Source organism: Molothrus ater, chromosome 4, assembly GCF_012460135.2.
Source record: "Molothrus ater isolate BHLD 08-10-18 breed brown headed cowbird chromosome 4, BPBGC_Mater_1.1, whole genome shotgun sequence".
In the NCBI taxonomy this organism is placed as follows: Eukaryota; Metazoa; Chordata; class Aves; order Passeriformes; family Icteridae; genus Molothrus; species Molothrus ater.
The window spans coordinates 8,100,101-8,111,087 of record NC_050481.2 but is presented as its reverse complement, the minus strand read 5'-3'; the positions used below and the strand labels follow the sequence as shown (position 1 = coordinate 8,111,087).

Below are 10,987 nucleotides of genomic sequence, written 5' to 3'. Positions count from 1 at the left end.
CGGAGGCTCCGCTCCCCTCCGCCGCGGGGCCTTGGCCAAGCGGCTGCCCAGGAGGCCCAGCAGCCTCGGGGTCTGCCCCGTCCTGCCGCCCTCCCTCACCTCTCTCCAGCGTCTCCAGAGCCTTCTGCCAAGGCAGCATCCCAGGACAATGCCCGTGATCAGCAGCTCCAGCAGGAAGCACGTCCAGGACACCAGCGCCAAGTCCACCCACGGGGCAGCCTCAGGGTCCGTGTCCTGCAGCTCCAGCTCCTCGGGAAGCAGACCCGAGGTGCCCATGTCCTGCTCAGGACGGCTGGAAGGGTCGAGTGGATGGACCAGAAGCATCAGCAGGTACACCTGCAGCGTCCAGGAGAAGCCCTGGCCAGCCATGGTGCTTTCTTCCTTTTGCTCCTCACTTCACTTTTCTATTTCTAACTGAATTTCCATCTGTCTCTAACCCTTTGTTTCTGTTTCTCACTCTTTCTAAAACTGTGTCTCTGCTTCTGTAACTCTGTGTCCATCTGCTTCTTTTTTTCTGTTTGTCCATTTCACTATTTCTTTCTGACTGTATTTATTTTTCTCTCTTTTGTCTATACTTTGCATCTTATTTCTTTATAACTTTCACCCTCACTCTTCTTGCTTCTTTTTCTCCCTGTGTTCTCCTTTTCCTTGGTTTGTCTTTTTTGCTCTTAGTCTTTTCCTTTTTCACTCTACCCCTAAGTTTTCACTTGAAGTCTAATCCTAACCACTTTCTTTTCTAACTCCTGTCCTTCTTCAGTTTTCCCACCCTCCTTTGCTTCTCTGTCTCCTTTTCTCTCTGTCTCCTTTTCTCTCTGTCTCCTTTTCTCTCTGTCTTCTTGTCTCTCTGTCGTCTTGTCTCTCTGTCTCCTCTCTCTCTGTCTCCTTCTCTCTCTCTCTGTCTCCGTCTTCTTTTCTCTGTTGCAACCTTGTGCCTGAAAACCCCGTCGATGGTAGAATATTGCCTGGGCCTGTGATGGCACTTGTTGGGGGAAGCTGAAATCACTGCGGGGCTGGTAAGTGGATGGTGGGGCTGGGACTTGGAATGAAAATGGAAAAGCTCCTAGATCTGAGCAACCTGTCATTTTTCTATCTGTTCCTTGGTAAATGTTACAAACATCTTTGTTGGCTGCCTTCCTTAGGAGCTAAACCGTGTCTTAAGGTTTAAGTGCCTGGTGAAACACGTGCTGACGTTTCTGATGTTGCTTACAGGGCTCGGGGGCACTGTGCATGTGGCCAGCTCTGCAGAATATTCCAGCAGCATGTCTGGAGGAGACAGCCTATGAGCCTGCATTTCTTGTACCACGGGCTCCTTTGCAGCATTTTCCGCTGCGGCCTTTCACAGGTCTTGGCTGTAGTGTGCAAAATCTGATTTTCTGCCACTCCTTGTTTCCCCAGCTGTCACTTGCGTGTGAATCCGTGTGCGGACGAGTGCGTCTGTGGGCTGGGGTGAGCTCAGTTCTGCCAGCAGGAGTTTGACAAGACTGTCTGATGCAGGGCGTCAGTTCACTCTGCAGTACCTGCATGGTTGCATCCTTGTCTCATGGTTTTGGTTACAGAAAACCATCATGTTCATATATATATAATAGATATTTTATAGCAGTTGCAGGTACACTGTCAGGGTTGGTTTTTGAAATATTTTTTGAACCACAATATTCTATAATTATGCATGTGATTTTTAACATTTAATAGACAAGAATAAATCTCTTGCTGGTTTTAGAGTCTTGCATTGATAGTCTGTGTGGTTTCTCTTCTTTACCTGTTCCAGGAGAATTCTTAGGAAGCCTCTGTACCCTTGAGGCAGTTTTGCTGTCTGTTCTCAATTGTGTTCTGAAAATCAGACCATTCATTGTGCTGTGCAAAACACGTCTGAGCCTCTCATCACATGAATTCTGAGCACCCTGTGTGTTGCCTCTTCCTTTTCCTCTGTCCTTCTCCATGGCCCGCTCCTGTTCCTCTTTTATTCTGTGTGGTGATTTCCATGCCATTCTTTCTCACTGGGTGCTTGTGAACCATTCCCTGTCCCTGTTCTTTTTTAATCCCTCTCTGTAATGCTGCCCATCCCAGTCTGGTTTTCTTTGTTTTTCTTTGGTTGGCTCGTTTTTTGATTTTGGGGTTTTTTTTTTGTTTGTTTGTTTTTGGGGGGGGGGGTGTTCTTGTTTTGGGTTTTTTTGGGGTTTTTTTGTGGGTTTTTTGGTGGTTTTTTTTTTTTTGTTTGTTTTGGTTTTTTTTGTTTGTTTGGCTTTTTTGTTTGTTTATGCCTTCCTTGTATTCCTTTTATATTCTTGGTGGCTCTCTGGTGCTCCTGTGTGCCATTGTTTCTCTACTGGATCCTTGTGTGCTCTTCCCTGTCCCCGTTCTTTTTTAATCCCTCTCTGTTATGCTGCCCATCCCAGGTTTTGTTGTTGTTTTTGGTTTTAGTTGTTTTTTCAACTTCATTCTGCACCCCGTTCTTACTTTTCTTCCTGTGTCCTCTCTGCTGCCCCTCCCTCTTTCTGCCTCTCTCCTGTGACTGCAGGGCTGGGGAGGAACTTCTGGGGGCTGCCCCTCATTCTTGTTGCAGCAGAGTCCCTTTTGGGGGAGATGTACTCGTGGAAAGGGCTTGAATAAAGCACCACTCTGCTGTCCAGGGCAGTTTGATTCCTTCTGTGCCTTCTTTGGGGGTGAGGAAGTAAGGCTGAGGGAGAGGGGCTGGAGACTTGGGGGCTCTGATGGCATTTGGGGCACCGCAGTGTCCTAGGAGGAGAGCCAGGCTGTAGCCATGACATTTTCTGAAAAATCTCTCCTTAGCATTTTTTCTCCTGAGAGGCCTCAGGAACAAAATGTAAGCAATGATTATCTGCTGCTGTGGAATGCAACAGGTGCATCTGTGATTGGTCTCATGTGGTTGTTTCTAATTAATGGCCAATCACATCCAGCTGGCTTGGACAGAGAGCTGAGCCACAAACCTTTGTTATCATTCTTTCCTATTCTATTCTTAGCCAGCCTTCTGCTGAAATCCTTTCTTCTATTCTTTTAATAGAATATAGATCATAAAATAATAAATCAAGCCTTCTGAAACATGGAGTCAACTCCTCGTCTCTTCCCTCATCCTCAGACTCCTGTGGACACGGTCACACCAGGCTGTGATGGAGGAGCAGGTGAGTGGGGAATGAGGGGGGGTCATGCTGGGTTACCCTGCCCCAGAGGGACCAAAAGCTGCCAGAAAATTCACACGGAGGGGTGGGTGTAGAACACCAAAACCTGTCAAGTTTTTCGTTTTTACAGGTATGGGCAAAGAATTGGAATTTATCTCTAAAACCATTTGGAAAGAATGATTTGGAAAGAATCTATCCATTCTATTGTATACAGGAATGCAGGAAACTCTGACTAGAGATGCGTAGTCGTTTTGAAACCAATGTTATAACGTTTTTACCTAGGAATGAACCAATCGAGTGCCCTTAAACCGTAGGAACAGCTGCTGGGGCTGAAGGGAATCAATCCAAAAGGCTCTCTGGCAGCTCATTAGCATCAGCTACTTATTATAATAATTTACAGCAAACTGCCATCAACTTCCTTGCCATGACCATGAATAAGTTCTTCCTATGTGAGGCCTTGTACAAACAAAATGTTTTTTGCAGCTCTGAACCAAAGTTTAGGAATGCTAATGATTCTGAAACCTCTCACAAAACCTGCTCCTTGGAGTTTCTCACCTGAAGTGCCCCATTTCTGGTTCTTTGCCTGTGAAGAATGACTTTAGGACCAGACCTTAAACCTTTCTGCCTCTAGAAGGAAACTACTGAGGAATACTATCACCCAAGGGGTGAATTCTGCTCTGGTTATCTATGACAGTTGTTCAAGTCAGCAGTCCTGTAAACTGCAGCAATTAAAATTATTGTTCCATGAAAAATGGATATAACATGTAGACTTTGCTGGGGAAAGACAGCAGTATTCTTTCCTTGTTCTTCTGCTGTCATTCTCCCAGCTTTGCACCTGCGGTCTGGTACTACTGGAGCAGACACTTAGGAAAGCGATTTCTGCTGGGACACAATTACAGAATCAGCCCCTTCCTTGCTCCTCTTTGTGTGCCCCAACTGAAGCCTTTTGTTTTCATGAGAGACTACGTGACACACACACACCAAGCTCATAACCTGGCAGCAGGGAGAACTGCCCTGACCAAGCCCCACTTCAGTGAGTGACAAGAGAGTTAGGAGAGGAAACAGCCAGCCAGGGCTTGGGATCTTCAAACTCCTGACAGGAATAGCAGACTCCAGTCTCAAAAACACCTCCCCTTTCCCATTTCTATCTCTGTTTTTTCCCCAGAAGCAACTTACCATTAGAGTCACCACATGCTACAAGCCAAAGCTTTGTTCATGTGAGCCTATCTTTGGTGCCACACTTCCAATAGCAAAACTGTATTTGATTGCTAGAAATATCACAAGTTCCATTTTTCAACTCATGTCACTGCCCTTTCCTATCCTACAACATATAAAAAATAATTAAAATGTAAATATAACATGTATGTATATACATGTAAACAAACACATAGAAGAAATCTTTCAATTCAGCTTCTTATCCCAGGTAATTTAGAAGCAGTTTACATCTACTCCTCTAATAATGTCAAGGATTTTCCCTGCAGCAGAGCAAGTGTACTCCTCTGGGAGTACTGGGTTAGGACTGGGCAGAGACAGCCTACACAGAAATGCAGAGGGTCTATTTAGTTAGGCATAGCAAACAGCACACAGTCTAGTTTGCATCTAGAACCTTCTTGTCCTTAATTACATAAAGAGCATCTGTCACATACCTATGGAAGGCTGTGATTTGTATAAGATTTGTCACTCACAGGAAAGCTCTTGCCTAGCAGAAGCAGCATTTCTGAACACATTCTCTTCCTGGCAGCAATGGTCAGCCCAGTGCAGAACCCTGCAGAGTGTGGTTCAGAAATATTATGTCATGTACTCAAGCATGCTCTGAAGTAACATTGGAGAGGGAATTGGTGAAAATATATTTTTACTGTCATATTATTCTATCATCTCACTTCAGCTGTAGGTTCTTTCTCCTTTGCTCTCTTACATTGTTGTGAGAAGAAAGTGGCTCCCAGTTTACGAGGAAAATAAAATCCATAAACATGCAAAGTGAGACAAAGTAATTTTAAAATACTTTCACTTTTATTAGTAGGTTGCTCTGCTCACTGTAAGGTATTATAAGAGACAAAACTCCTAGGCTCCTGTTAGCTGAATGCTAACAGCTTTTTAACTCATGTCCAAAGAAGCACTAATGCCCAGTGTTTTCTAAAGGTTATCAAGAACCCTCCAAGTAATTAAAATCTCACTAAATATATTTTAGTAAAACTAAAAATGCTAACATAACATATAAACAGAGATAGTAAATTATGCAACCACCTTCTACTCACTGTACTGATAGTACAGATGAGCCACATTTTATCATCTACCCAAAAGAAGATCTGTTTGCTACATTTCAGCCAACCACAGGGAACTTACCTTTCATTGTGGTGAGAGATCATATAATAAATCCAGATTCCAACAGAAACTCAAGAAAACAGCCACAGAAGCAACCCATAATTATTTCCCAAGGAAATAATTCACTGAGATGGTGAAGATGTAATACCAGACAAAGCATGACACATCACCTTTTTAAAAGTCTTCATTACGAGAAGTGTTGATCCCGCCTAAATAAAGATCAACAGTTATGTGAAAGGGATTTCCTTATGGGCATGTGAATGCTTTGTTTGCTTTGAACTAGAAAATGCATGACCCACCTGGTTCTGAGATGAAAGTTATGGTAAGACTAAGAAGAATATGAGCTATTAATTTTTGCCCATTCCAGGCTTTTGAATGTTGTTTCAGAACTTTTCTTAAATCCTTGCTCCTAGAGGTGATGAGACCTGTGAGTGGGCTTCCACCAACTCCTTTAGGAGGGAACACACTCTCAGCAGCATGGACAATCCTCCCTCTGGGCAACACCACTGGGCAATGACAATGAAAAATGAATAATGAACAAAAAAGTCAGAAACATAAAAAATAAACATTAAATTTATTTAAATAAAAATATACACATAGTGTACAATGGACATGGCTTACAGACAGCAATGAAACAAAAATGATAAACCCTGAAATATAAAAAGCATTGAATTCCTATAGTTGTGCTTTGTTCCTCTGGACAAACACATGCTGCAGACTGAAGTCCTGGTAATGTTATTTATACACAGCCCTGTGTGCTCCAGAATGTAAGACAGGAACATCACAAGGAACAGCTACACAAAAGGAAAACAAGTACCAAAGTAATTCGAGATTTTAGAAGTTTTAAAGTCAGACCATTCATAAACAGAAGTGCTGAAAACTTGAAAAGCATTTTGCATGCATGGAAAGAGTAATCAAACACCACTGCAGCGTGGTTCAAATCTCACTACTCTGAACCTGGCATGTCCAGGGCACTCTTTTATCATAGACTCCAACTGTAACTCTTTTTCCCAGTCAGCACACAAATCCTGTGCCTTATGTTTCAGCTCTTTGGAATAGGGAGACACAGGTTCACAAGTGTCTTATAGTTGATTTATCCTGAAGTATTTGCTCATATCTGAGCAAATGTAAGTTTTTAACTTGGATCATGAGTATCATGCTGATAGTCATGGCTGTTATATTAGTTATTCAGCAGATGCTATGAAAGAAAGAGAAAATAAATGTTTGAGTCCTGCAGAGTGCAAGCCAAATGCTTGGCAACACAACAGTTGAGGTGTTGCATGGCTAAGGGAAAAAAAACCCAGTGTTTTAAGGACTGAAGTCTGTGATTTTTTTTCTCTCCAAAAAAGCATTTGTATGATTTTTTTTTTTGTAAACATGCAATATACAAGGTAAGTTTGTGTTTTCAAAACCAGCAAATTACTTTAAAGCATTTCCATTGTAAACATCTGCTTTTAAGCTGCAAGGAAGTGAAAAGCAAGATGCAAACTTATGTCTCATGGCACTACCTATACAGTGCACTTCTTTATAATAAAAAAGAGCATAAATATAGATATCAATGGTTTCAAGTTTACAGCATAACCAACTGACACAATGTACTGTAAGACTGTTAAGTGATTACACACATTAATTCACACAAGTAATTTTGCATAGTTTTCAATGCAATTCCTTTCTTTATTACACTGGTTGACGTTTAGTGCATTTTATGCTTTTTTTAAAATAGACCAAAGGATTTCTTGGAACTTCTGTTTAATCTAGAAATAAAAATAATTTTTTCCTGAAACTTTTAATAGGCATATTATAGAGTAGGCTTCAGAATGAAGTGTTGCACTTCTTTATACCAAAATTACTAGTGAAGATTTAGAATATCATTACAAGTTATTCCACTGCAACTAAGTGAATTTTCATCAGGAGAGATTGATTTAGACACAAAATTGTTTGTTAATTTCCTCATTTCACTTATGTAATGGCAAAATTCAGACAGCAAAAAATTAACATTGCAAAGGGCTTCATTAGGGCTACTTCCCAGTTAATATTTTGTTTCAGCTGTCTCCTAAATTATTTTTTCTTTATAACACAGACATTGCTAGGATTCCATCAAAATACATAGCTTCACATAGACAAAAATCAGATAACATAATTAATTTTTTTTGCTTTCTAATTGCTCTATAAAAGCCAAAGTATAAACATTAATCAGAATGTATTTTAAATTCCTTAAAAGACTTCAGAAAAAAAGACCTGCCTGCTTAATGTCAGTCATAAACATGTATTATAAACAACAGATAATATAATGTCACTCATAGACACGTATTATAACAATACTGCAATCATTTCTGGGGAAAAAAATACTTTAACATTCCTTTCCTTATGTTTTTAGTTATTTTAGACTAGCTTTCTATTTAGTCACTACTCTGTGGTACAAAACCCCCATCTAAGTGTGTGATGCATTGTACAAATAGTGAAAGCTAAAAGCCCTTATTTCAGGATTCCTTAAGACAGATCCTGATTTGATTTCTACAAATAATACTATCTGTAAGACAAGATTTGGCTTTAGATGCCAGATCTATTTTGGAATTTTCATCTTCTAGCCCTTGAGAACTGCCCTCCTCTAAAAGCAGATTATTTTATACCTTACAAAAGTTTTAAGAGAGCAGTTATGGAACAGTTTTTGTGAAGCCACCATCAAAATCACTATGCTTACCTTATCCCTCTGCAAGACAAACAATGTAGTTTGCTTAGAAAAATTAAGTTGTGTAGTTTTACTCATCTGAAATCCACAGTGAGCTAGAAGATAATGTGCAAGACCCCAGGGATGATTTAACTCCTCTGTTAGCCATTGAAACAACCCACAGGGCTGGAAGCAGCTCCTACAAAGAGTAAAATGTACTCCATGTAACACAGCCATCAACCTGCAGCAAAACCCTCTTTGTTTCTTCATAAAAGGCAAACCAGAAAACCCAAAAATTTTGAATCCATGGTCAGCTGATGGCACAGCCTTTGCCCACAGGGACCACAGTAGCTCCCAGCAGGCACTGACCAAACAACAAAACATTTGGGCCAGTTTTGCTACTGAAGCAACGAGGTTTTTCCAGGAGACCTGGAGCACTTCAGCAGGTTTTACAAAGCCCTCCTGACCTACAACAAGATGTTCCAATCCAAACATTAGTGAGAAAAATTTCAGTACTATTTAGCACAGAACTCAGCCAACTCTTCCCTAATGGCCCAAGCACGAGGCTTCACTGCAGCTGACTGATGTATCTGTGGTTTTGTCTAATTAATTATCTTTAGCAGATAAGAGATTTGTTCAATTTCACAAGAACATACTGTGAATGGCTGTTAAAACAAAAAGGATAGTAATCCAGTGCCATTTTTTCTTTCTCCTCATCAAATCCATGGCTTCAGCATGAAAAACAATTTCAACACAAAAATAACATGGTAGTGACAACAGCAATTTAGAGCCCGGGCAGGATTAAAATGCTGAGGCAAAATCTTGAAAGACTATTTTCCTGACAAGAAAATCTAGAATAATTTCATATTTTTAATTTGACAGAATGCCAATGGGACTCAGATAAAGAAGTCTAGGTACCTATAGCACCCAGCAAAGAACATCATCTCCACTGAGATGTTTACAGATAGTTTCAGAATTACTGTGCAATGGTTGGCATTCTCTACTGCATACCTGGGGGTTATTTCAGAGACCCATAAGGAATTTATCACTATCTCTAAACTGCATATGTAGGGGTTTTTTAAGCTAATAGTACACATGTATATAGTGAGGGTTAGTGCAGCAGCCTGACAGAAGAAAAACTACTTTTCTAGGAAGGATTATGTCCCATAAATTCACAAAAAAGTTTCACACATATCAGCTACATTATATTAATAGACAAACACTAATTTATGCACATATCCAGCCACCCAGTGAGTATTGTCCACTTCTACTGGTACATGACAAGAAGAAATCAAGGCATTATGTTCTCATCAGTCTGAGCTTATCTGATGCATTGTCAACTCTTCTGACATATACTGAAGTAATACATTCCAAGAAAAAGGAAGCAATTAATGACAGCATATTATACAATAGAAATAAAAAACTAATGCACCAAAACACTACTTACATTATCTACTTTTCTTGGAAAAAAAAGTTCCAATTAGTTAATATATTGTATAGGTGAATTTCTGGCTCCACTGAAGTCAATGAGTATTAGAACAAGCATCTCTTTCTGATGTTTTCCTACAAACTCCAAAGCCTGATCTTGCAAATATACAAGATGGATTTAATTTTAGCCAAATGATAGATCAGTTCCATGGATCACCCAAATCGAATTTGCAGAATCAGGCTCTTAAATTCTGGTATAGTTACAGATTTATACCCAGTAATGAGTATTAATGGATTAAAAAGAAAAAATTAAAAGTCATGGTGTATAGATATTTCTTTGACTTCCATAGGAGTAAGCAAACATTTCCTTCTTTATCCATGGCAATTACAATTTCCTACAGATGCTCAAATTCCCAGGGTAGTTTCATTAGGCTACATTTCTCATACTTCTGCTCTAGATATAAAAAGAAGGCATTACATAAAGGTCAGTAACCAGTGAATACTTGGGAATTTTAAATTGTATTCCTCTCTGGGAGGCAGAAGAAGGTAGTAAATAGACACAATTAGAAAACACAAATGTTCTTTGCAAGACAAATTACAGGATTAACACAAGCTGGCAGAGCATCAACATTCATTTTTAAAGCTGATTGCTCTTCATCCTAGAGTGTCTACCTGCAATATTACAAATCTGATATAAATCAGCTGCAGTGGCTAACTAGTCCTAGTACAGCAGTTTACTCATAACATTTATTTTAGGCTTTCTAATAACATACAAGTTTTCAGAGTCTAAAGATACATTAACTCCTCTATATACAACTTATTTTCCCGAGCACTAAAGAAAATTTGCTTTTAAGGGTTTACACTAAATAGGAGGTCAAATTCAGGTCACATTACTTGGAATTAATCGCCCTGATTTCAGTGTGATTTATGTGTAAGTGAAATAAGTGGTATTTGGCTGGGGTACAGAAAACCAAGAGTGATACATCTAAATGAACCGCAGGGAATCAAAATGGAATTACTGAAATTACAGTCTGCAATTACTAAAAACGTATTATGAAGTTAGCATGCTTATGTAAAGAAGCTAATTGTAATTACCAAAATTATATTTAGCCCAGGTATTAACATTAGCATCTTTCATAAACATTTCTGTGTAGGGTTTAATCATTAGTGATAAAGACCTCAGTGCTCTGCTGGTTACAGAAAACACCTTTTCCAGCAGTAAGAGACCCCTTAAATCAAATCTCAGGGTTTGGTTTGGAGTCAGAATGCCACCTTCCAGATTACTAATCTCTGTTCCTACAGCAAATGCCATTTCCCTTTTAAATCTTCAATGAAATGACCCCAGAAACTAATTCCAACTGGCTTATGAGTCATACTAAGCTTCAATTTCACAAAGATAAGTTGAATATATTTGATTTTCAGAATATCCAGTCCA

General features: G+C 39.8%; 1 long non-coding RNA gene across 1 annotated transcript; it reads left to right on the top strand.

The window, feature by feature from the left end:
* Positions 1-257: 257 nt before the first annotated feature.
* On the top strand, positions 258-3,471 carry LOC129046680 (uncharacterized). The gene is made up of 3 exons (XR_008508347.1): positions 258-330; positions 3,020-3,137; positions 3,417-3,471. It is a non-coding gene; the product is annotated as an uncharacterized LOC129046680 (long non-coding RNA).
* The last annotated feature ends 7,516 nt before the right edge of the window (positions 3,472-10,987 follow it).